This window comes from Saccostrea echinata, unplaced genomic scaffold, assembly GCF_033153115.1.
Source record: "Saccostrea echinata isolate AGI-Se365-2 ecotype Australia unplaced genomic scaffold, CSIRO_AGI_Sech_v1 ptg000054l, whole genome shotgun sequence".
In the NCBI taxonomy this organism is placed as follows: domain Eukaryota; kingdom Metazoa; phylum Mollusca; class Bivalvia; order Ostreida; family Ostreidae; genus Saccostrea; species Saccostrea echinata.
Window position 1 is genome coordinate 6128647 of NW_026889803.1, and position 25774 is coordinate 6154420.

Sequence of the window (25774 nt, forward strand, 5' to 3'; positions counted from 1 at the left end):
CCTTGGTGTTTCATTTGGAATGATTCTTGCTCTTTGTTGTGCAGTCATTTTCAGAATTACCACCCAATTTCAATGACAGTAATGTAAGAAAAAAAAAATTGCCAGTCCATTTTTCATTTTATTTTTTTTTTTAGAAAAGCATTTCCCCTGGAGTATTTTCTGAAAAAAAAAAACAAGATGTGTTTGTGAAACAGTGATGCCCCCGTATGACAGCTTATGGCGAAAGTTAAAGTTTCTCAAAAGCAAGACAAACTCCAAGGACAAGGTCAAGAGATCAAAAATTATTTCCCAAAGAAAGGACTTGCGTCAATGGATATACCTGGTAAATATGAAAGTCCAAGCACCACCATTCAAAAGTTATGGTCAAAGATAATGTTTTCTAAAAGTAGGTCAAAATCCAAGGTCAAAAGGTCAAAATTAATGGTACGCAGGAGATGACCTTGTAATAAGAAATACAGATTCAAAATATAAAAGTCTAAGCACTAACTGTTCAAAAGTTATGGCAAATAATAAAGTTGTTCAAAAGTACGTCAAACTCCAAGGTCAAAAGGTAAAATTGTGGGTATCCAAGGAAGGTCTTGTCACAAGGAACATACCTTTGAAATTTGAAAGCCCTTGTACTAACTGTTCAAAAGTTATGGCCAAGGTTAAAGTTTTTTAAAAGTTGGTCAAACTATGAGATCAAGGTCAAAAATATTTAAACCCATGGAAGGTTCTTGTTACAATGAATATACATGTCAGATATGAAAGCCCTAGCACCAACTGTTCAAAAGTTATGGCCAAGGTTGAAGTTGGGTAATTTTCTGCAAAAGTGGGTCAAACTCCAAGGTCAAGAGGTCAAATATGTTGGTACTCAAAGGAAAGTCTTGTCACAAGGAATACATATGTGAAATATGAAAGTGATAGCTCCAGCCAATCAAAAGTTATGAGCAATGTTAAAGTTTTTGCGGACAAACAAACAGATAAACAGACAGACAGACGGACGGACAGGGCAAAAACTACCCCCGAATCTAAAAATAATGCCGTTAATTTTTTGTTTGCGAATCTAGGTCAATTCTTTACTGAGGAACGGATGCTAATCTTTTCCAAACATTGTTTCATTTCAGCAATAAAGACATAAATTCTCGTAATATTAATTTTTTTGTTTTGTTTTAAACACGAAACAATTTTGAATTTGAAACATTGAAATTCGGAAACCTATTGAATCAACACAATTAAAGTTACATAATGAGTCAAAATCATGTGCTTCTTTTAAGATAATTGTATCATTAAACAAATGATTTATGTGAAATATGAATAAAGCGAAATTTTGACAACTCAACTGCATTGTAAAGCAAGAAAAGAACTGCAAATTGGAAGAACCGGAAAAGCAAAGTTGTATCTATCGCTAAGTTGTTATCGTCAATGTCAACAATGTCAAGGTCACTTGACTTTTATTCTTAGCGTGAAACTTGTAAACAACATTGAATTGGAGCAAGCAAAAGTGAGGAATAAGGTATGATCATCTTTATTGAAGATTGTATCAAAATTATTCGGTTATCTGACGTTTATATCTATGGAATTGACACCATGGTAAATTCCTCAACTTTTCTACGCATGCGTACAAGGAAAAGGAAGAAGTGAAGCAATATTTTTGTGTTGGGGCAAACAAAAATTATTTTTACTTTTATTTTTCTCAAAGAAGATTTTTTAGGTTCTGAAACCTGTAATTTTCTGAAACCCAATATTTTCAAGAATTAAACAAAATTTGCATGTGTCATGCAGAATTCTACTTTTGTCAATTTTCCCTTTTTCCGTCATGGTGTCTCTTTAAGAGAGCAAATAACAATCGAGACTTTCCGACCTCTGACGGAAAGACCCGAGATGATGTAATTGGAGCAAATAGAGGCAAATGAACTGTATGAGCGACATCAGAAGAAAAAAAAATTTCAATGGACATTTCATCAAGTTTTGTTTCATGTATACTGCCTTTTTAGAGTATAGTAATGTATGCCTCATTACTGTAAATGAAGACTGTTTTTTTTTTAATTTGATGAATAGGGGCCTAAATAACGTGAAAAGATTTGAACAATTGTTCAGACATTGAAAGTAAAATATAACAGTTGTTAACTGAAACTTCCTAATACATTTGTAACTTTTTGAAGCTCATTTTCCGATTATTTGATGACTGGAAGGTAGTATTTTCTTTTTAATTTTTTCATATATCTTTCACTTTTTTATTTTCTTTCTCGATATTCATGATATCGATGTAGCATTACCGTAATGCTCTATCAAGCGCCAAAACTGTTTTGCAGTTTTATAAGAAATAAACCCCTTATATTCATAAATATCAAATCATGTCTAATTTTATCCTTTTTTCGCAAGAGAAAACAGTCTAAACACAAGCGAAAGTGATATTTTAATTTGAAGTCATGTAAATGAGAATGACTATGTGATCAATTTCTTGTTTTAAAGTGGCAGTAGTAACACAAAAAAAGAAGGTTGGAAGCATTTTATCATTTGTCGATTACTGAAAGAAAAAAAACCCCAGAATTTATCCTAGAACTTTTCAGTTAAGAACGCACCTAATTTACCAACGACTCGCACAATGAAAATACTTTCCCGCACAATGACATTATAGTAAATATCGAACGACGGATACAGTCGCATTTTGATTAAAGCAGTAAAATTAAGGATAATCCAATCATAACTAGGAATAAATTACGTTTGAATACCCCAATACATGTACTTATATTGCTCATTATTTGATACAATTATTACCGAAATGGGATGAACTTCAAGGCCATAATATATATTTTCAAGTCTTTGTACAACTACACTGCACTACGTTTTGCATTGTGTTAAAAAGCGAAGCTGCGTATTGATAAATTGTGTTTTCTAGGGAACCTTTTTATCATATATCTATGCGTTTTAATACACAATACATTTATATACTTAACATATCTTCGAATAATTGCCAGATTATTTTCATAATCTCATGACTGCATCATGTTGTCAACCAAGAAACGCAACAACTTCAGATTTTTTTACTATATGGGTTAGATACTGTGAGTTTAGTTTTTAGTTGCCCATTGAAATGTCTATAGACAGTAAAACATCCAAATATAAAACAGACGAAGCAGACTCTGTAGTGTCGTGTTTCTCTTTATTCGAATTTACTGGATATATCGAGTCAACTTATGAATGATAATGTCTATCGTTAATTATTAACACGTCGTCGATGTATCTTACTGTCGAATCGAAGGCTACAGCAAAAGTTTTCTTCTCAAGTAGAAGTTTTTGAATAAATTCTGCTTTGTATGATTATTAAAACACTTCGGCTAACAGAGGAGCACAATTAGTGCCCGTCGAAATTCAAACACATTGTTGGAAGATCTGGCTCCGGGGCCATAAAACTTAGACGAGTTCCTTTTAGATCTCAGTTTTACTTTTACAAAAGGAATATATAGTGGAAAAGTGAGACTGAGATCAAAGGTGAGCTCGTCTTAGTTTTATGGCCCCGGAACCAGGTCTCTAAACACATCATATCAGATATCGTTAATGAGGAACTTCGGCAACCTTTTAAATATCAACATCAGAATACTTGTGTGTAAAATCGTAATGATTTTTAACAATGTAACTTTGTAAGATTCAAAAATTTCTGAGTTCATTTTTAGCTCAGTTGAGCCTTTGACTCAAGTGAGCTTTTCTGATCAAAGAATGTCCAGCATCCGTCTGTGTGTCTGTACACATTTCTCATTTTCGACTTCTCAAGAACCACTAAGCAAATTCCAACCAAACATGCTACAAAGCATCCTTGGGTGAAGGGGATCCAAGTGTATTCAAATGAAGGACCATCCCCTATTTCAAGGAGAGATAATGAAAAATTAACGAAATTTAGTGGCATCTTTTAAAAATCTTCTTTTAAAGAACCACTGGGCCAGAAAATATGATTTTTTTTGTGAAAGTTCCATTACATAGTGTTGCTTCAAGTTTGTTCAAATTATCACCTCTGGGAGTAGGGTGGAGCCACAATAGGAGTTCAATGTTTAACATAGGAATATAGAGGAAAAAAATCTTCTCAAGAACAGCAAAGCCAGGATTAGTCATATTTATATGGAATCATTCCCAGGAGTGAAGATTCAGGTTTTTTTTCAAATCTTGGCCGGGGGGGGGGGGGGGACAAAAAGTAAATCAAAGTTTCATAGGAATATATAGGGAAATATCTTTAAAAATATTCTTCTCCCGAACAGCAAAGCCCTGATTAATCTTATTAATACACAAGCATCCTCTCAGATAGTGTAGATTCCAATTATGTCCAAAAGAAAGGGGAGGGGGGAGCAACAATAGGCGTTCGAAGTTTTACATAGGACTATATATGAAAAAAAAATCGTAAAACTTTTTATGATTAACAGCAAAACCATTATTAGTCATATTTACATGTCTGTGTTATAGCATCCTTTGGTTCAAGTTCAGATCAGGATCCTCAGAAATACATTGAGGCTGAGGCTTTAATAGGAGATCAAAATTTTCAAGTGAGTATATTAGAATTTTTTTTCTGGAGTGGCAAGAGCGCTGATTAATAGGCTATGGTTACAATAAGGGATCAGAATTTTACAATAGGAAGATTTTTTAATAGTGGTAAGACCGCACAGAATCATATTTATGTGCAAAACATTCCTTTGTTGTGTAGAATCGTTTTCTCTAAAAATATGAGCCCTTGGGTTAATGTTAAGCCAATCCATATTTTATAGAATGCATTTGACCGGAAAAAAATCTCCAGATTTGAAGGGTCATGTTGATCGTGTTGCATTTAAACCTTGTGTGAATTCAACTTTGATTGAATCATAGCTAGGTTTTGGTCCACAATATGGAATCAAATTTTTCATAAAACTAAAGAGGGGATTTTTGATTGAAAAATCTGCTGAAGAACAGCAGGGTCATAGTGACTCAGAGTGAGCGTTCTGGCCCATGGGCCTCTTGTTATTGAAGTTGCAGTTGTCTATGATGTCAAAATGTCTGGTCTTTAATTTTTCTTGAGGAACAGTTATATAAAGCGTACGAAAGTCATACGTTTTGGTGCTATTAATATTGGAGAAAAAATTGCGATTTTAAATTTTCCAAAAGTATTTTAGTATCAACATTTGATTTACATCACTTCTTGATTATTTTGTAGAGCAGAGCGTCTGAAGTTTCTCTTCACAATCATGATGATAAAAATATGGGCTTCCAGGAACATTTACTGGATCCTGTAAAGTATCTTTGTAAGGATTTTTATGAAGCTTTTGAATCCAGTAAAGATACAGTTACTCAAATCCACTATTATCATCATGGTTCCTTTTGGATCCTGGTGGAACATAGTGCCTCAGGAACAGTCCTCTAGCGCACTCTTTTTTTTGAGCAGCCTTTTTCAGTTGTCCTCAGCTATGTCCACAGTGTTTTATTTCCTCTTTGTCTGACTTTCGGTAAATTGTCCTGGACGCCCGACCCGACGTTTGCCCTGCAGATTTTCTGAGGGTGTGCCCAATCCACTTCCTATGGGCTCTTTGTTGAGTGATCGTTTCTTGGTTTGTTGCTTTCCACAGGTTCTTGTTTATCATTTCTGGCCACCTGATGTTTAGCATGTGGCGCAGACATCTGATTATGAAGGTCAAGTTTCAAATCCATTATCTTTGACATAAATGTTCAAACTATTTAAAACCAGAACCAGATTTTGAAGAATTTCATCCTTTGTAAGGTAACTGTGAGAGTAAATTGAATTTCCAGATTTTGGATGAAAGCCAAGTTCTTCTGAAAATGCACATTACAAACAAAGATTATTTTTTAACGGGCTTTAACACCTGAATCATAACATATTGTTCAGGAAGTCTGTCTAATTCTTTAAACACTTCCAGTTTACTGAAAATGAAAGAATAGATAATTTGCATTTTGCCTTTTAATCATTATATCATTATCATATGAGGGTGCAATGGTTACGGTCCGCACATAAACAAACACTAGAGAAACAGACAGCATGACATGTATCTACTTAATAACATTTTATAGTCTGACATGATTAATAGGCTATTATCACGCATATCAAATTGAGTAATCTCGGTTCACTTATGATATTCATTGAAAAAAGATTTTAAAACGAAAATTAGCCACAATTAAGATATCGCCTTTTACCATCGTTGAATACCCACGGCTGATCTCGTGTTTTATTCATCAATTGATGTGTGTAAAAGACTAAATCAGCCATGTGTATTCGATATTGACATTTTGATTGTGTTTATGCAATGTTCTTGACCTGTTCTTTTCTATAGCATAAAATGTGTATGACATGTTTCTGCACATCTCTCTACTTAACTAACTTTTCCATTACCTCTACCTTATTCAAGATTCTAAAGCATGTTTCTGCACGTCTCTCTGTACCTTAGAGGGATAATGTGAAGTGCATTGATTTCAGTAATCATACGCATAAAAATAGTCACCGTTCATTAATAGCTATTGGAATTCTTTTAATTCTCATATCGTAGTACCACCAAAAGGTAAGTGGAAAATTGTTTCCTGATTGTTCCAATTAAGTTTTCTTAATATATGTAAATATGACTAATAATGGTTTTGCTGTTAATCATAAAAAGTTTTACGATTTTTCTTTCATAAATGAAAATAATTATTGATAATTGATAAAACATCAACAATACTGTATACCTAATTGTCGAAATGAAGGCCACAACAAGAGATTCTTTTTCTGCTTCATATGAATACAACAACGGGTCTTCTAATAATGGGACACAATTAGTAATCATGGGATTTTAAACAGATCATTGGAAAACTACGTCCCCAAGACTACATAGATTTTGTCAAGCATCTTTTTGTAATTGAATTTACATGCAGTATTTTTTATGTTATCAATTTTCGCCATGTTCACGGAAGGACAAAAACAATGATATCAAATTTGTATGAAATAAAACCTTTGTAAACACAGTACATAGAGTAAATACTCTAATTAACGGATTCAAATCATTGTATTATTTGTTCGAACAGCGGCTACCATGGATATACAAGACAATCCGTCGTCATTATTAGAATCAGAAGCGGATGATTCTAGTTCCCGAGACCGACCGGTTTGGAGTCGGAAAATAGAGTATCTTTTATCTCTATTTGGTTACAGCGTGGGACTGGGTAATATCTGGAGATTTCCATATCTTTGTATGAGAAATGGAGGAGGTATGTATTCTTTGCATGTAAGAAATCACTGTTCGTTATCTTCAACTTTTTCATTCTGAAAGAGATAATGAAGTTTTAATTTACCTCTGCAAAAAGTTTAATGAAATAATGGAATCACCTTGTCTGTCCGTCTGTAAGACATCGCAGGGAGGTTATGGTCAGTGTCCGGCATATTTCCAGGGATGTCCATTCGAACTGCAGGCTTGGCGCAACTAGCAGTACGTAGTTTGAAGCATGCTGTAAATGCTTCATCTGACCTACAACTCTTGCTTTACTGACTTTGCTTAAGTTATCGTCTTTTTCTACAAGTGGTATCCAAAATACACATTTAAACATATGGTCCATCTACAGATGGCTAGTCTGATACATGAATGTAATTCTGCACCTAATCTACATTTTATTGTTCCTGATGAAGAACCACTTTTTAAATCTGTTTTTTTTTATATATAAAACCATACGTATACGTATACTTATTTTCTATCGGATTGAAACGTTGCACTTTCATTGATTTATGACGGTAAAAGGTGAGGTTGATAATTTTAAAGAATTTGACTGTGTGAAAGTGGACGAGACTCGAAAGGCTAGTCAGGGTCTTGGGACACTTAAAATAAACAGAATTGAAATGATTATGCTGAATTCAGTCACCTTGATCATCACTTCCCATAGTACTATGTGTCAGGGGAACCTTCCACTGTTTAAAAAAATCGCCTATTGCTGTAGATTATACGTATATCATTCAAATATCGTGCAACCCCTAGCTCCACTTTTTGTTTCAGAGAGGTGGAAGTTTGCCATGTTAACTTTATTGCATTGAAAATTGTCAAAAATTTAAAGGAAGAATTTACCCATTCCCGAATTTTGACAGTTAATATCCCCCCTTTTTGTCGTTTTTTTTTTTGGAAGGGGGGATGCCTCCCTTCTTTTTTTGAAAAAGGTTGCTAAGGGCCTGCCTTGTGTTTATCATTATATCTCTCCACTTGAGAAGATAAATCACTTGTTACTGACTGTGTACAGAAATATATCGGGTTGAATCATCTCTGCCTTGCCGTTTTTAAGATTGATCGACCCGATATATTTTTGTAGACAGTCAATAATACCTAATAAGTAAAACTGGTGCATGTATTTGATATGATTTAGAGATTTAAATCACTCAGACATTTTATGCTAAAATTAAATGATTGAATGATTTTAATTTAGGACAATTTTGGACATATTTCTAGCTTAGGCCAAATTTCAAATAATGTTTGCTTGCCCTCTCCCGACTTAGGATGAAAAATTAGGTCGGTAGGTAGGTGGGAAATTTTTTTCTCCAGAAAATTTCAACATCAATGCTGGATTTTCAAAACATATTTTGCGGAATGCATAAAAAATGTTTCCTGGAGATTAAAAAAAGTTTTAAGTCGGGCTATTTGTAGCCAGTCGGTCGGGAGAGCAACAAAATGATTATTTAAAGGTGGTCTTATCGCAAATGATAAAAAAAAAATCATCATTCACACTGTCTTTAAATATTTTTTGCCGTCTGCTTGCATTGGATACTTCACCTGACTATATTTTAAGTGACTCGGTTGAAGGATCTTTGCATAGCTTAATTTTTAGGTCACCTGAGTCACTCACGTGATCTATTGCTATCTGTTTTTGTCCGTCGTCGTGCGACGTGCGTCGTGCGATGTGCGTTAACATTTGAACATTATCAGCTTCTTCTCTGAAACCGCTCAACCAATTTCAACCAAATCTGGCATTTAGCATCTATGGGTGAAGGGGAACAAACGGGCGGGGCTATATAGATCATATAGTGAAAATGCATTATTTCTTTGAAAATCTTCTTCTCTGCTCCTGGGTATTAAATAAAGTAACTAAGTACATAGTTATAAAAAGCAAGAGTGCCTCATCCAAAATTGTGAATTTCATGGCCCCAGGGTCAGGAGTTCTGGTGTTAGGGCGGGGCTCTTTTGATTATATAGTGAAAATGCATTATTTCTATGAAAATCTTCTTCTCTGCTCCTAGGTATTAAATAAACTAACTAAGTACATAGTTATGATGAGGAAGAATGCCTCTTCCAAAATTGTGAATTTCATGGCCCCAGGGTCAGGGGTTCTGGTGTTAGGGTGGGGCTATATAGATCATATAGTGAAAGTGCATTAGTTCTTTGAAAATCTTCTTCTCTGCTCCTGGGAATTAAATAAACTAACTTAGTATATAGTTATGAAGAGCAAGAGAGCCTCATCTAAAATTGTGAATTTCATGGCCCCAGGGTTAGGGGTTCGCGTGTTAGGGCGGGGCTCTATTAATTATATAGTGAAAATGCATTATTTCTATGAAAATCTTCTTATCTGCTCCTGGGTATTAAATAAACTAACTAAGTACATAGTTATGATGAGGAAGAATGCCTCTTCCAAAATTGTGATTTTCATGGCCCCAGGGTCAGGGGTTCTGGTGTTAGGGTGGGGCTATATAGATCATATAGTGAAAGTGCATTAGTTCTTTGAAAATCTTCTTCTCTGCTCCTAGGTATTAATAAACTAACTAAGTACATTGTTATGATATGCAAGGATGCTTCTTCCAAAATTGTGATTTTCATGGCCAAATGGTCAAGGGCTCTGCTGAAAGGGGGGGGGGGGGGCTCTATTGATTATATAGTGAAAAAGCAAAATTTCTTTGAAAATATTCCTTTCTGCTTCTGGTTAAAAAAGCAAAGAAGCTATGTGTATACTTATGATGAGAAAGAGTGCTTCTCTCAGAGTAGTGAATTGCATGAGCCCTGGGTCAGATGTGCTGGCGTAACTTAGGATGGGGATCTTGATAATATAGTGAAAATGCATTAATTCTATTTAATAATCCTGTCTGTTCCTTAGTGTTAAGCAGATAAACAAAGTGATTACTTATTTTGAGCAAACTTCTGGTCCCAGGGTCAGAGGCTGTGGTGTTTTTCGGTGGGGAGGGAAGCTCTATTGATAATATAGTGAATCTGTAGTAAAAATGCATTATTTCCTTAAAAATCTTCTCTGCACCTGGGCATGTCAGAGGCAAAAAGTGTAAATGGTTTAATAAGGAAGGGTATTTTTTACCAGATTTTTGAACATCTGGACCTGGCCAGGGCTCTATTAATTTGTATTCTTCTGAGAGGAGTTATTCCCCTTTGCAATTTACTTTTGATAATTAATCACTGTATATAATGTACTTGAAAAGTTAAAAGAATAAGAGAATTATGCAAGAATTTTTATTGTATAATACAAAAAGTACTTTCATAGTTTTAATGATCAGTTAGACTTTTGAGTTATTAATAAATAAAAATGAGACAAAAATAACTTGTCTTATTAAATGTTCATCAAAGACCAAGAGAGGCCAATGTAAGAGATTTGAACAAGGAATTAAATTAGTATAGAAGCACTGATAGATTGTTAATATACTGTATGGTGATTGGTGATGATGGGGAACAGATTAGAACCTAAATTATGAACTGTTACTGAATGCTAGACTAATTATTTTGTTGATCCTGATCATCCTATTTTTCTTGCTTTTGGGCAACAAAGCTTCACCTTTCAGTTCATTTTATACTCTATGGATCCTCTAAATTGTTGTATTATACTTAGGTGACCGTTAAGGCCCTTGGGCCTCTTGTTTACATGACGAAATTAATGTTGGTCCATCTGTTGATGTTTCGATTATGCCTGTGTTGGAGTTATTAGTTTTCAAAGGGCAACTCTATTTTTATCAATTGACATATAAAACTAATACATCTGTCATAAAAAAAAGTGTAATAAACGTTTCTAAACAGGAAAATCTTAGCTCAAATTCTTCGTGAGTATGATAAAGCATGAAGACCATATTACTGTACATATAAGAACTGTAAAACAACTTTCTTTCAAGTGCGACTAAATTCTGCAAAAACTGGGAGATTGTAAGAGTTGCTAGTTTGAATGTATTAAGGTGACAGAGGATAGCTTTTTTAATTCTAAACATGTGCAGAGCGGGTACACATATACATGCGATCCATAAAAACATGTACATGGGGACAGTTTTCCAGGGGCTAATTAATTACACTTCATATGCCCATGGCTCACAAATTATGTCAACAAATTACAGTAATCTGCCTATTAGAGTGCACATGTATCAAAAATGCACCTGGAGACTACCCAAATTTTGGCTTGTTTTTCCAAGATTTGGGCCTCAGTCGCACCCATACAACCCACCCCAGGCCCGAGCGAGCAGGATAAAACACCCAGTAGTCTGTAAATCAATGCATGCCCTAATGAAAATTCACCAATTGATATGGGGCCATTCACCTTCCCTCTGAGATACACTCCTTCTTCTAAGGCCTACTGCCTTTCAGCTGAATTTCCTCTGCAACTGACCACGTGTCTTAGTTTCGCATTTACAACTCTGCATATGATAAGTGTCACAGTGACACCTACATGTTGCACATCATTTTTTTCAGCAAGCACTCTGCTACACTGCAAATGTGTCCCATAATTATTCTAATCATTTTTCTACATAAAATATCACATCAAACAGGGGATATCTCAGTTTTTTAAGAAATTTGACCGGTCTTTTGTACGAAACTATCCCCTGCCACCTAAAACGAATGTTTCATGCTTAATTAGTAGTGAAACTATTACAAATTTTAAAATGCAAAAAGTCGATGACACGTAAAATGACGAAATGGCGTACAATGAAGCTCCTAAAGAATTAAAAAAAAAATAAATAAATAAACAGAAAACATAAATGAAAAGCGATAAAATAATACAATAGTACATGTATATTGCAATTTGTAAATTTCAGGTGCCTTTTTGGTTCCGTTTTTTATCTTGCTGTTCACCAGCGGAGTTCCTCTTTACTTCTTGGAAGTTTCTCTTGGTCAGTTTACTGGAAGAAGCCCTCTTGTAGTATGGTCCATTTCTCCCTTATTCAAAGGTATTGTTACATTTTTTTCTTTTTGGTTTCAATTCAACAGATCCACAATTTCATGTTTAAATATTACCCAGCATCTATCTGTCAATGCTTAAAGCATTTTAGTGAAATTAATTTGACTGTGTTCAAGAACGATGACCTGTTTTTCAGTGAGAAATTATATTCTGAAGAAAGGTCGGCCAGCTTTACTATTAATATCTCCTATGTGGGAGCGTTTTAAATTTCTTTTTTATACTGTAAATTTTCCAACCAATACGTATAGTGTCTGTCTTGATCCCTTCAATATTGAGAAAATCACTAGTACTTTATATAAAATAATATCATAGAAGCATATTGAATGTAACAAAAAATCAAAAAATTGACCTTTAAAATAAACAAATGTACCACAGAGTGTTTCATTGTTCTTTGACTATATCACAGCTTTTTCGTAATTCCAGTGTTTCCCTTGAAGAATGTTTATGGTCAATTTTAAAGTCTTCTAAGAACGAGGGACCCTACCGTTATTTTTCTACCAAAAGATGGAGATAAAAATTAAATTCCAAGTAGATTTATTAAAAGGTGTAAGAAGCAAATCAATGTTAAGATATATTTCATAAAGGAAAATTTGAGACTTTGTGTTTCAGGCCTTGGATGGCTGATGATGACGATCTCCTTTCTGGTGGCCTAGTACTTCAGCTTAGTCATTGCTTGGGTTCTCTATTATTTTGTCCATGCTTTCTTCCCCAAGATCCCATGGGCTACGTGTGATAATTGGTGGAACACAGAGCAATGCATCGTCAGCCACAAAGATAGACTTAGCCTAAACGATTCTTTAACAACAACGAACCAATCTACAACAGCGGCTACTTTCAATGAAAGTGAATTCCTTTCCACTTTTAATACTTCCTATGGTGGTCAGGATTTAACATACAACACCACCTATGGTGGTCAGAATTTAACATATAACACGGCAGCATATGAATTTTGGCAGTATGTTCACGATTGTGTTTAATATTAATGTCAGTATTAATGCGAGTCGATAATCAAATTGCATATTATATGGTGATAGAACCAAAAATGTTCTCATTTCTGTTTTGTGTACAACATGTGCCTCTCAATGAAAATTTAAAAAAAAATCCAACATTTTTATAAATGCATCTTGCTGACCTAGAACACTAGTCTATGCCATCTTCTCTATGTAAACAATCTTGAGATATTTGCAGCTTATGTGTCGATTGCAGTATTTTGCAGCTACAAAATTGCATGTCCTCTTCCAGTGTTTCCCAAAATATATGATACCATTTACGTCTCCCAACTTATTCGAATACAAATAATTTTTAAACCGAGGCAGACTTTTGATAGATAAGTTGATGTGACAGGGATTTCAACAACCTCGTTGAAAGTCAGCATTTGGTATATTCTACGGTCGTTATAATGACCTTGTTAGCAAATATAACGATCATTAGGTCGTATTTTGGCTGACATGCTTCATACAAATGGTTAGGTCTTCGTTTTTAAATTTGACTAAGGATTATTACCTCTGCCTGATCAATACATAAGGCTCACGGCGGATGTGACCTGTCGACGTGGAAAACTTACTTCTCCTAGGCACATGATCCTACTTCTGAAATTTACGGGGATCTGTGTTTTAAGCCCTGTTCACAGATTTGAATTGTTTGTAGATTTTTTAGATTGATCAATGTTCGATATCGTAACCTTTTTCATCTCAATCAATTAAAGGGCTATAACTTTCATTGTGGAACACCTAAAGTTTAAATATAGGAAAACTGTAATAGGTACAATTCTTTAGAAGCATACTTATCAGTTTAATAATAAAATGTTATATGTAATGATGAAAGTAGTCCCGGCCACATGCCAATAATTTAAAAAAAATAACCTGTGAAAGGGAGGGGGTCCAGCACATGATCGTTTAGGCAGGTTTCAGAACCCACCACATCCCATTTATACCCCCCTTGCCAGTTTATGTAACAACATCTTTGGTAGACGTGAGAACAGTTTTAAGACTTCCTATTCAGTAATTTTTTTATGAATTCTTTTGTTGATCTCTTATCAGCAAAATAAAAGGGGCGCATCCCATGAACCCCCTTCCTTGACCCGCCCTTGAAAACAAGTGTAATTAAAGGCATTTTGCCCTGACGACCTGTTTAAAGCTACAATATGATTATCATAACAAGTCTTCCACAAATGATATAAAAATGTGTAAATATCCAGTGTTTCTGTCAAATATCAAGTCAAGGTCATCCCTGATGGTTTCATTTAATGTATTTCACTCTGATTTAACTATCTATGAAGATGTAATATTTTATGTACTTGATCAACAATAATGGGGCTAAATAAAACAGTAAACAAAACTGTGGACACAGACGGGCAAACAGACTACATTGATTTATAGACAAATATTAATTTTTCATATAAAAAAGTACCATTATATTTTCTTCTCTAGATATAAATTACATTTGACTCGAATAATACAACAATGAAATAAGTAATCCTAATCATCTCATTAAGATCTTACATTTACCCCATACTAATTACAGAACACTTGGAGACATGCAGATGGATAGGCAGACATCAATCAGTTTTCGAACCAATTTTATTTCACTAGTATGATGGATGTGAGTGAAATATGTCCCAAATGAGACATTATCATAAAATATATTTTCCCAATCTAAATGATAAGAAAATTGAATTTAATGAACGATACGATTCGAGAAAGGGGAAAGATAGTAAGTAAGATCAGGTGCCTTCGAGGAAGAAGCACCCTTTCATGTCCACCGTGAGCCTTCCCTATTGACCAGGTAAACGGAGTAATTTGTAGTCAAAATAAGTATGAAAACGGTCTAACAATTGGTGTGACATATGTCAAAATTCCACACAAGGACAGGTTTTATTTATAAGCATCACAGAATTTTCGAAATCTGACTTTAAACAAGAATTATGAAAGCCCTGTAGTCAGAAGCCTGTACCCATTTTTACTCGGAACATGCTCTTACGTACCGAATAAGTTGAGATATATAAACACCATATGAAGGTAATTTTGGAATATTACTGCATAAATAGAAGTTGACGATGGAAAAGCTGAAGTCATCACGTATAGTGTAATTTTTCATAAGCATTTGTAGTCAGTAAAACATGCAAATGTGAAAGACTGTAGTGTCTTTTATTTCGAATTTACTGGTATATATCGAATTGACATGTGAATGAAATGAATATAATTAATGGATATAACATCGTCGATATATCAAATTGTCGAATTGAAGGCAAAAACAAAGAGTTTCGTTTTTCTAATGTAGATGTTTTAGAACTAACTCTGCTTCGTAAAGATATAAAACAGGTCATCTAATTAAGGAGAATAGTTTGTGTCCATCGAAATTCCAGCAGACTGTTGGATAATCTTTTCTCCAACCACTACGGTACTGTCAATAAGGATCTCCAGGATCTTTTCATTTAATGTCAGAGTTCTGATATATGGAATCAGAATGAATTTTAAGAATTAACTCTGTAGATTGCCTATCACAAGATATGACAATTTCCGAATTAAAGATTTTTATTGAAAAAGCATGTGTATACGATATCAATAAAATGAAACAAGGAGCCTTACTCATGACATTCAATTATTCAATAATATACAACAAAAGTCGTGTGTAGTTCGATCCGAAGTTGTGCAGTCTTGCTTGTGTAATATGCAATCATCTACAAAATACTGCAAGGAACAACCAACCTGACTATATCTCAAGATGTTGCTCCTTTGAAAGGTGTCTTAAGTCAGTGTTCAAATATAAGCAAGAAGTATTATTTTTATTTGAGTCTCACTTGTCTGCACACAAAATTGGACTCTGAAGTTTTTTTTTTAAAAAATCAAGAAAATTTTTTGTCAAAAACATTACTTTTTTTCAATCATTTTCTTGTTATTCATATTTCTCGAACCATTTAATTGTAGATATAATGTTCTTAGACGATCAGATGGCATTGAGTATCCGGGTTCCGTTCAGTGGCATCTCGTTTTGGTTCTGCTTGCTTCCTGGATATTGACATTTGCATGCCTTATTAAAGGTATACATTCAGTTGGAAAGGTGAGTTCAAATTGCATCAAGATGCTTCCAATTTTTGTATGCTTTCTTATCTTTCTTTTTGTTGTTGTTGTTGTTGTTGTCTTTTGAATGTAGTATGAAAGTTATTATCAGAGGAAAAAATTATCAGTTTAAAATAGTGAATAATGAGTTCAAAATTTTATCAAGATGCTGATTGGAGAAAATCCTGATTTTTTTTTTACATAGGTTGTGTATGTGACGGTTATTTTTCCGTATATACTATTGACAATTCTCCTTATACGTGGTGTGACTCTAGATGGTGCAATCGATGGGATACTTTTCTACCTAAGCCCAGACTTCACAAAACTTCTACATTTTCAAGTAAGAAATATGTGTCTTTATTCAATAAAGGAGAACATTTAAAAAAATAAAACACTTTTTTGAAGATTTTAAAAGACATGATATGTACTTAAATGTAAAATATGTCTTTTCAAACATATTTATATTGAGGTGTGGCTAGAAGCAGGTCTGCAGGTTTTCTTTTCTCTTGGTCCTGCTTGGGGAGGACTCATCACAATGTCAAGTTACAATAAGTTTAACAACAAGTGCATTCAGTAAGTAATCTGTGTTACAGTTTAGGAACTTAAATCAATCTGAAATACCGTAAATATGATATTGCATGTGCTCTTTTATCACAGTAGGACTTTATTTTCAAAGGAGGACTATTGTCCTAAATAAGAACCATTTATTTATCTTTATTACCTAAGGGGTAAAACTTAATGAAAAATACAAAAGGTCTATATTTCCACATTAATTATATTACAATTTCCTTACAATAGGACTAATATGTTATTATTTTGTTTATTTACCGTTCTCCATTAGGGACGCTTGGTATGGTACTTTGGCCGATGGTCTGACAAGTTTCTACGCTGGATTTGTTGTCTTCTCCATCTTAGGTTTCATGGCCAAAGACGTTGGAATGACAATGGAAGAAATTTCAAACTTTTCAACAGGTGGGTTTAGAAAAGTAGAGTTTCCAGCAAAGCGATGACCTTTAATGACTTTCCTATGCAGATTAATAAATATTTCGTTCTCCATTCAGGACCTGGACTAGTATTTGTGGCGTATCCAGAAGTTATTACGAAACTCCCGATGCCACATCTGTGGGGGGTCCTGTTTTTCCTCATGTTGATAACTGTCGGAGTTGACAGCCAGGTGACTGAACAGATTTTTTGCTTAATCCATAAATCAAGATCTTATAAGGGGTTTATTTCTTATACAAAAGTCTCGAGTGGAATAAATATTCACAAAATGTATTTTTTGCCCAAAAGCAAGTTGATGTATTTCTGGAGATTTATTAATTGTTAAATCAATTTCAGTTTGGAATGTTTGAAACGGTTGCAAGTGGACTAGCAGACAAATATCCTAAGCAGTTGAGCTCTCGGAAAATCTTAACTACGGCCATTTTGTGTCATTTTCTCTTTGTGTTAGGAATTCCATTCACAACTAACGTAAGTTTTTAAACAAACAAGTTTACTTGCATTATTACTTGCATATCCTCACTTTTTGGTTAGGACTCATTGATTCAAAGGCTGATTGGGATACAAGCAAAATTGATTTTTATACCTTAGAAAATATATATCTTGAGCCAATTTGAAATTTGCTATATATATATGATAAATATAATAGTATCTCTCCATAAATAACCCCTCTATATCTTTTCTTCAGGGAGGTATATATGTCTTCCAGTTAATAGACTGTTATGTTGCCACTTTCTATAACCCCTCTATATCTTTTTTATTGGGAGGTATATATGTCTTCCAATTAATAGACTGTTATGTTGCCACTTTCTGTAATCCCTCTAAATCTTTTCTTCAGGGAGGTATATATGTCTTCCATTTAAGAGACTGTACTGTTGCCACTTTCTGTAACCCCGATGTATTTTTATAGAGGTATATATGTGTTCCAGTTAGTAGACTGTTATGTTGCCACTTTCTGTAATCCCTCTAAATCTTTTCTTCAGGGAGGTATATATGTCTTCCATTTAAGAGACTGTACTGTTGCCACTTTCTGTAACCCCGATGTATTTTTAGAGAGGTATACAGTGTATATGTCTTCCAGTTAGTAGACTGTTATGTTGCCACTTCCTGTAACCCCTCTATATCTTTCCTTTAGGGAGGTATGTATGTCTTCCAGTTAATTGTCTGTTATGCTGCCACTTTCTGTAACTCCTTTATATCTTTTCTTTAGGGAGGTATATATGTCTTCCAGTTAGTAGACTGGTACGTTGCCACTTTCTGTATCTCATTTGCAACATTCCTAGAATGTGTCATTATATCATGGATCTATGGTAAGTATTACATGAATACAAATTGTTTTTAAAAAGATGATTACAGTAAAAAAAAAAAACTTCTCTTGCTATCATTAACAACTAATGAATAATTACATGATTTAACAGGAGCTGAACGTTTCAGTCGAGATGTAGAGCTGATGATAGGAAGACCTGTCCCCCTCGCCATGAGGATAAGCTGGTGTTTTATCACCCCTTTATTCATGATGGTAAAGATTAGCATGGTTATTAATATATTTACTTAACAGAGATAAGCAAAATATTGAAATGTTGTGGGGGAAAAACTTACCACATGTCAAAATTTTATGGGGAGTCTACATGTTATTCATGTCCAATTCAACACAAATTATAAGACAGCATAGGTGACAGTTGGACTCCCTCTATATTTGCTCGTGTACTTATGCAATGTTTGCTAGTGGAATAGCATCATGTCACATTCATTTGTTATAAAGAATAGCAGAACTGTAACCTATTGTATTAACTCCTTGTCCTCTTGTTACGTTACATGTACCTCCTGGGAAATATCTAGCAGCTGTGTTACTCTTTTGAAAACGATATTTTTATATTCTGTCAAGTCAAGATTTTTAAAGTTACTTTTACTTAAGACATAGCAAAGCATTTGAATCCTGATTTGGATAGGTCAAATTTATGGAATTTCTATGTGTGGTTTTCCTTGTCAAGGTTTTATTTCTGATGTCAGTGATTATGTATGCCCCACCAAACTCAGCTAGTTATACGTATCCAGAATTCGCCATTGGAATCGGTCAATTTTTCGCCATACTCCCTCTGTTACCAATACCAGTACTGATGATTTGGGAAATCTTGCGAACAAAAGGTTCACTCATTCAGGTAACATGGAATTCAAAGCCCATAATAATGGACACTTTTTTTATTAATTATCTGTAGGCATAATACCTTTGAATTTACATTTTCAAAACCATGCAGTTTAGATACATATATACACGTATACCCTGATTTTTCAAACTTCATGATGTGTCATTCATTTAATTTATATATGAATATTCATTTTTAAATATCAAAATATGACGTAATCTTCTTGAAAGTAAATAGATGCTAGAATTTAATAGCACTAGTCAAAGGGACAATGGAAATGTTTGTGATGTCTGCAATATTAAACTTTATAAGAAATTCAATCTTACTAGTCATTTTCTTTTAAAAGACTTATTTTCATTTTTTTTCTTTTCATATTCAGAGAATAAAGGCTCTTGCTCGCCCGGATTCTAGCTGGGGACCTAACAGTAAGCGTCACTGGCAGACGTACAAAATGTATGAATATAAGGGTGGACTAATAAACAGAATGAAAGTGAATCTACTGGGAGATAGTAAACATTCTGATGTTGGAAACTGAAATAAGAGAACTTGCATTGTACTCTTAGGAACCTATAAACAATAATGCATGTTGTTGTTTTTAAATTAGTTTTAATTCATCCAAATCAATTTAGGTTACTTTTACTATCTATTTCCGTCCGTGGTTGTGAAGCAGTGAAACAACAATCCGAATAAATTTTGGTGATAATATCTGTCGTATCGGTAATTTATTCCTCTCTTCCTCCCGGTGCATGAGGGATGTGGTCAAAACCATAAAAAGAAATACAATTCGTAGAAATATTCTTCTTTACTCAGAAGCATCAAACAAATGGCATGATTGAAATACGTAAGATAATCAAGAAAAGACAAAATAGGGTGGGGTCATTAAAAAATCTTCTCAAGAACCACTGGGCCAGAAAAGCTGTAACTTACATGGAAGCATTCTGGAGTAGTGAAGATTCTAAATTATTCAAATCTTGACCGCCCAGGAGTAGGGTGGGGCCACAATGGGGAATCAAAGTTTTACATCGAAATATATAGGAAAAATCTTCTTCTCAAGAACCACTGGGTCAGACAAGCTGAATCGTACAATGAAGCATCCTGGGGTAGTGTAGATTTTTAATTGTTCAAATTATGACCCCCGGGGATAGAATGGGCAATAATACGTATTACAAAGGGAAAATCTGGTGAAGAACAGCAGGGCCAAAGTTACTCAGATGAGCGTTGTGGCCCACGGGCCTCTTGTTTCAAGATGTAAATATTTACGACTAGCAAGAGTTTTGAAATGATGTGTATCACTTCAATGAGTGTGCTCAAAAACTAACGAATATTTCAATTTCATTTTCTTATCCTCTATTTATATGTATGGTTATTTTATATATTTTAAATATTTTAGTACATATGTAGTTCTTGTTTAATATGAATTTCCATATATTTCTTCCTAGTTCACTTGATTTATTTTATATTTTATTTTTCAAAGGAACATTTAATTTAGTTTTATTTTTTCAATTATTTTTTTAATATAATAAATCATATGTTTTTACGCTTTTTTGATATGGTTATTTTATTTATCACGTTTATTTATTCTTTTTTTTTTACAATATGCAAGTAAAATAATGGAATGTTTAGTAGAGAAACATCACAAATTATTTGGTCTGGGTAGGTTTATCACCCGAGGTCGCTTGGTGCCTACCTACCATTCAGTCTATATTAAATAAATTTATTATCCCGAAGAGCCTTAAAGGAATGAAGTATATATTTTTTCAGAAATTTATTGAATTTATTAAACTGTAAGAAATTATTAAAACACCGAATCATTTTAACACTTATTTCCTTTTTATATTGATATTAACCACATGGCCTGTGATATATGGTACAAATCTGCAATTGGATGGATTACGGAAATAACGAACAGTAATCAAGCTCAAAAGTCTATTGAAACAATAAAAATCGGGAGCAGAGTAAGAGGTGGGATCATGTGCCATGAAGGAGTAAGCATCCCCTGTCTACCGGTCACATCCGCCGTATGCTCCTTGTTATGATCGGGCAAACGAAAAATCCGTAGACAACTCAAGTGTTTAAGTAATGGCCTAACAATTAGCATGAAAAATGTTAGTCAGCATTCGGCTTAAACTTAGAACTTGCGAAATGATGATTTTAAATGAGACTGTTGTTATTCTTGTTTCATCAGCTTGTTTGTCAATAGCTTGCCTCGTTTTAGAAATTGTTCGTATCTGGAGCATGCTCTTGCATATCGAATGAACTGGGAAATGTTAACCCCATACGCAGGTGATAAGGTAATATTGCTACATAAGTAACGGAAGTTGACGATAGAAAAGTTGAATTCATCACGTTCATCATAAATTTTTGTTGTCAGGTTACCAATACCGTCTTTTTCTAGTAAAATATCCAAATATGAAACAGATGTGTCAGACTGTGGTACCTTTTATTTCAAGTTAACTGGGATACATCAAGTCGACATATGAATTGAAGTAACTATTGTTAATTGATAATACGTTGTAGATATATCTATATGTCGAGTTGAAGGCCAGGGCAAGTATCTTCTTTTTCTTATGTATAAGATTTTGAACAAATTCTGCTATATATGAATATAAAAAAAAGCTGCTAATAACGGGGCGCAATTAGTACGCATGGAAATTCCAACAGATTGTTGGAAGACCTGATCTCCAAAAACTACATAGATATTGTCAATCAGAAACTCAAGCATCTTTTTAATATCTACCTTAGAGTACTTGTGTTTACAATCAGAACTCTTTTTAACAAAATAAGTTTGTAAATGACCAATGACAAGGTAAGTAAATTTACGAGACGCAACACTTTCAAATGTAATATTTACCTGACGACACCTTGAAACATTCACGGATGAACACGTTTTCCTTTCTTTTTGAAAAGAATTGTCGAATAAAACGTCTATTTGATTTAATTTGGAATAAAGTCTAATATTTCATTGCAATTTGTGGTGCATTCAACAATTTTGGTTTCAATGCGGTTGAGAGAGCTTGACTCGTGTCATGCTTGCACTTATTGATAACTTTTCCCGTGTTGCTTTTAAGAGAAGATTCTGACTTATGGGTAGACACAGACATACTGTCAAGACTTGAGAAATTATTCACATCCAAAACGATTGTGTTTATTGCTCACAAAGAAATATTCTCGTAGATATTTCTCATACTTCTCATACTTGCCTGCTTACAAATATTTGGTATACGTAGTATCTTTGCAAGAGTATTCTTTCCAATCGGTTGTTTGCTGTACCTGATATCATGTCACATATCTTCACATTTCATCAGAGCAAGTGAGTAGGAGAACACAAAAGGTTTTCCTGAAACATGTATTTATACTCTGTTTTATTAAAGTTAGATTCTTCAGGATAATTAAACTTTCATGGGCTGTTTATTAGGGAGACATCACAAATTATATGGTATGAATAAGGTTGTACTCCTTGTCATGATCGGACATACGGAAAAATCCGTAGACAATTCAGTGTGATAATAATGGTTTAACAGTCTGTACAAAAAACGCCAGTCAACATTCAATTCAACTTAAAGATAGATTGTATTTGCTAACAATGTCCCTGTATCGACCATAGAATTTGCGAAATAATGATTTTATACGAGAATGTTGATATCATTGTATCATCAACTTATTTGCCAACATCTTGCCTCGTTTTAGAAATTGTTCGTGAGAAGAACAAACTCTTGCGTATCGAATCAACTGGAAGACATAAACTCCATATGCAGGTGATAATGGTGTAAATAAGGGAAGTTGAAGATAGAAAAGTTAAGTCATCACGTTTAACATTACGTTTAGTTGTTAGTTTACATGCCATTGATGCCTTTATCTAGTAAAATATCCGAATATGAAAGGGATCTATTGAATCAACGTAGGAATAAAAATGAATATTGTTAATGGATAAAACTTCGTCGAAATCTCTTATGTCGAAGTGAAGGCCACAGCTAGCAAGAGACTTCTTTTTTTCATGTAAAAAGTTTTTGAATAAATTCTGCTTCTTCATGATTAAGGTCTGCTAATAACGGGGTGCAATTAGTACCCATGGAAAGTCCAACAGATTGTTGGAAAACCTGATCTTAAAAACTCGTTATTTTAGACAGAGTCTGACATAGTCTTCGACAAAAACATATGACAGTCCATAATCAGTATAATTTTAGTTAAATATTCATTTAGATATTGTCGCCCGCGTGGCGCAGTGGTTAAAGCGTCTGCTCTACAGTCGCGGAGTAAGGAGTTGATACGTCGCGGGTTCGAATCCCATTGCGGGACGTGGAGACCGGTCCTTCGGATGAGACCGTATAAACCGAGGTCCCGTGTCTCAGTAAGTGTTGGCACGAAAAAGATCCCTCACTGCTCAATGGCCCTGAGTGCCGAGTATAGGTCAAAATTTGTAGCCCTCCACCGGCAAGTGGTAGCGTCTCCATATGAGTGAAAAATTCTCGAGAGGGACGTTAAACAACAAACAGTCAATCAATCATTTAGATATTTTGCAAAGCAACATTTCATACACAGTGAATTGAGTCATTTAGAAGGAAATGTTATATCAAATAACCACAGTCTATGTAGTAAAAACGATATAATTCATAACGAAACCTACAGAGACCACATAGCGAGAGTTCTGGTTAACTACAACGTTTTATCAATAAATAATATAGCTATTTTCATTCATATGTTGAGTCAATATATCCCAACGAACTCGAAATAAAAGGATTCAGAGATTCCGCCATATCTCTTTCATATTTGGATGCTTTACTAACTATAGGCATCAGTAACCAACTAACAATTAAACTATATGTATATGACAAACCTAATAACTTCAGCTTTTCCATCGTAAATGTCTCCTATTTATGCAGTAATATTTCAATATCAGCGGCATATAGTGTTTATGTCTCCCAAATGATTTGGTATTCAAGAGCATGTTCTGAGTACGATCAATTTTTAAAATAAGGCAGGGTACTGATGAATAAGATGATGTTAGAGGGCTTTCAATAATTTCATTTAAAATCGGCATTTTGCTAATTCTATGGTCGATATAATGACCTTGTTTGTTTGTTTCTATGTTGTTTAACGTCCCTCTCGAGAATTTTTCACTCATCTGGAGACACCACCATTTGCCGGTGAAGAGCTGCAAATTTTGTCCTATACTCGGCACTTAAGGCCACTGAGCAGTGAGGGATCTTTTTCGTGCCAGCACCTACTGCGACACGGGACCTCGGTTTATACATGTACTGTCTCATCCGAAGGACCGGTCTCCACGTCCCACAGTGGGATTCGAAGCCGCGACGTAAGGATCAACTCCTTACTTCGCGACTCTAGAGCAGACGCTCTAACCACTGCGCCACGCGGGCGACGACCTTGTTTGTAAAAACAACCTATCAATTTTGACGTATTTTGACTATGTTTCATACCAATTGTTAGGCCATTGTTTTTATACTAATTTTGACTACGGATTACTCCGTTTACTTTATCAAGGCGGGTATGGCTGGCGGACAGGAGATGTTTACTTGTCCTTGGTACCTGATCCCACCTCCTGTATTTCTAGGGTACGTGCCTTTGCCTTGTCACTCACGATTCGTAATGTTTACAGGATTTATAAAAGTGATCACTGTTCGATCGTTACTTTCAGGTAATTCATGTAATATATGGTTAAAAAACGACCATTGTCTTTTCTTAACATTGGTTTTATTATACCTGAATTCAGACATTTTAAATTCCATTGAGAATAATAATGGAATGTAAACAGTATTTTTTTAAGTAAGATAGTAAGGAAATACATATCGTTGTTTATTATCAGTGAAATCCTAAGAATAGCCTTTTTCTCGCAATCTGAAAGCCTATCGAGGGTACTGTCCATGTATAAACTAAACATCAAACTGATTGATTGAATGAATGAAAGTCTCTGATCATCAACTAATCACTTGCAGAAAATGTATACCCGTTTTCTAGAAGCGCCATTCAAAACACTCGAGTACTATTTGATCTGATATCGTGCAATGGATTGTTTGCTTGATTGTTTGCCTTTCTCATGTGGAATAACCAAGGTTCCCCTTTGGAATTGCCCAGGTTGATGAGCGATAAGATTTAAAAACTCACGATTTCTCTATTAAACTGAGCCACTCAACTTGTGGTCTCGAGATATTCATATCGATTAATTTTCCTAATCATTTTTGTGTAGAAAATGAAAGGTATGTTTTTATAAGTTACTGTAAAATGCACGTGATATTTGTTGTGTAGTTATAAAATAGGGTTATCAATGAATGGTTCAAATCGGCATTTAATATTTTTACATTGTTTCAAAAACTGTGTGGTAATTGTAATTTTGGGTAAAGAAATACAATCTGCCATTAAATATTTACTAAATATTTATTCTACGTACCATCATTGTACATATAACAATTCGGACTCATTGATACTCATTAACAGATATTTGTA

General features: G+C 34.3%; 1 pseudogene; it reads left to right on the plus strand.

Moving 5' to 3' along the window:
• Positions 1-7016: 7016 nt before the first annotated feature.
• On the plus strand, positions 7017-20776 carry LOC133171801 (sodium-dependent proline transporter-like; annotated as a pseudogene).
• Positions 20777-25774: the final 4998 nt, after the last annotated feature.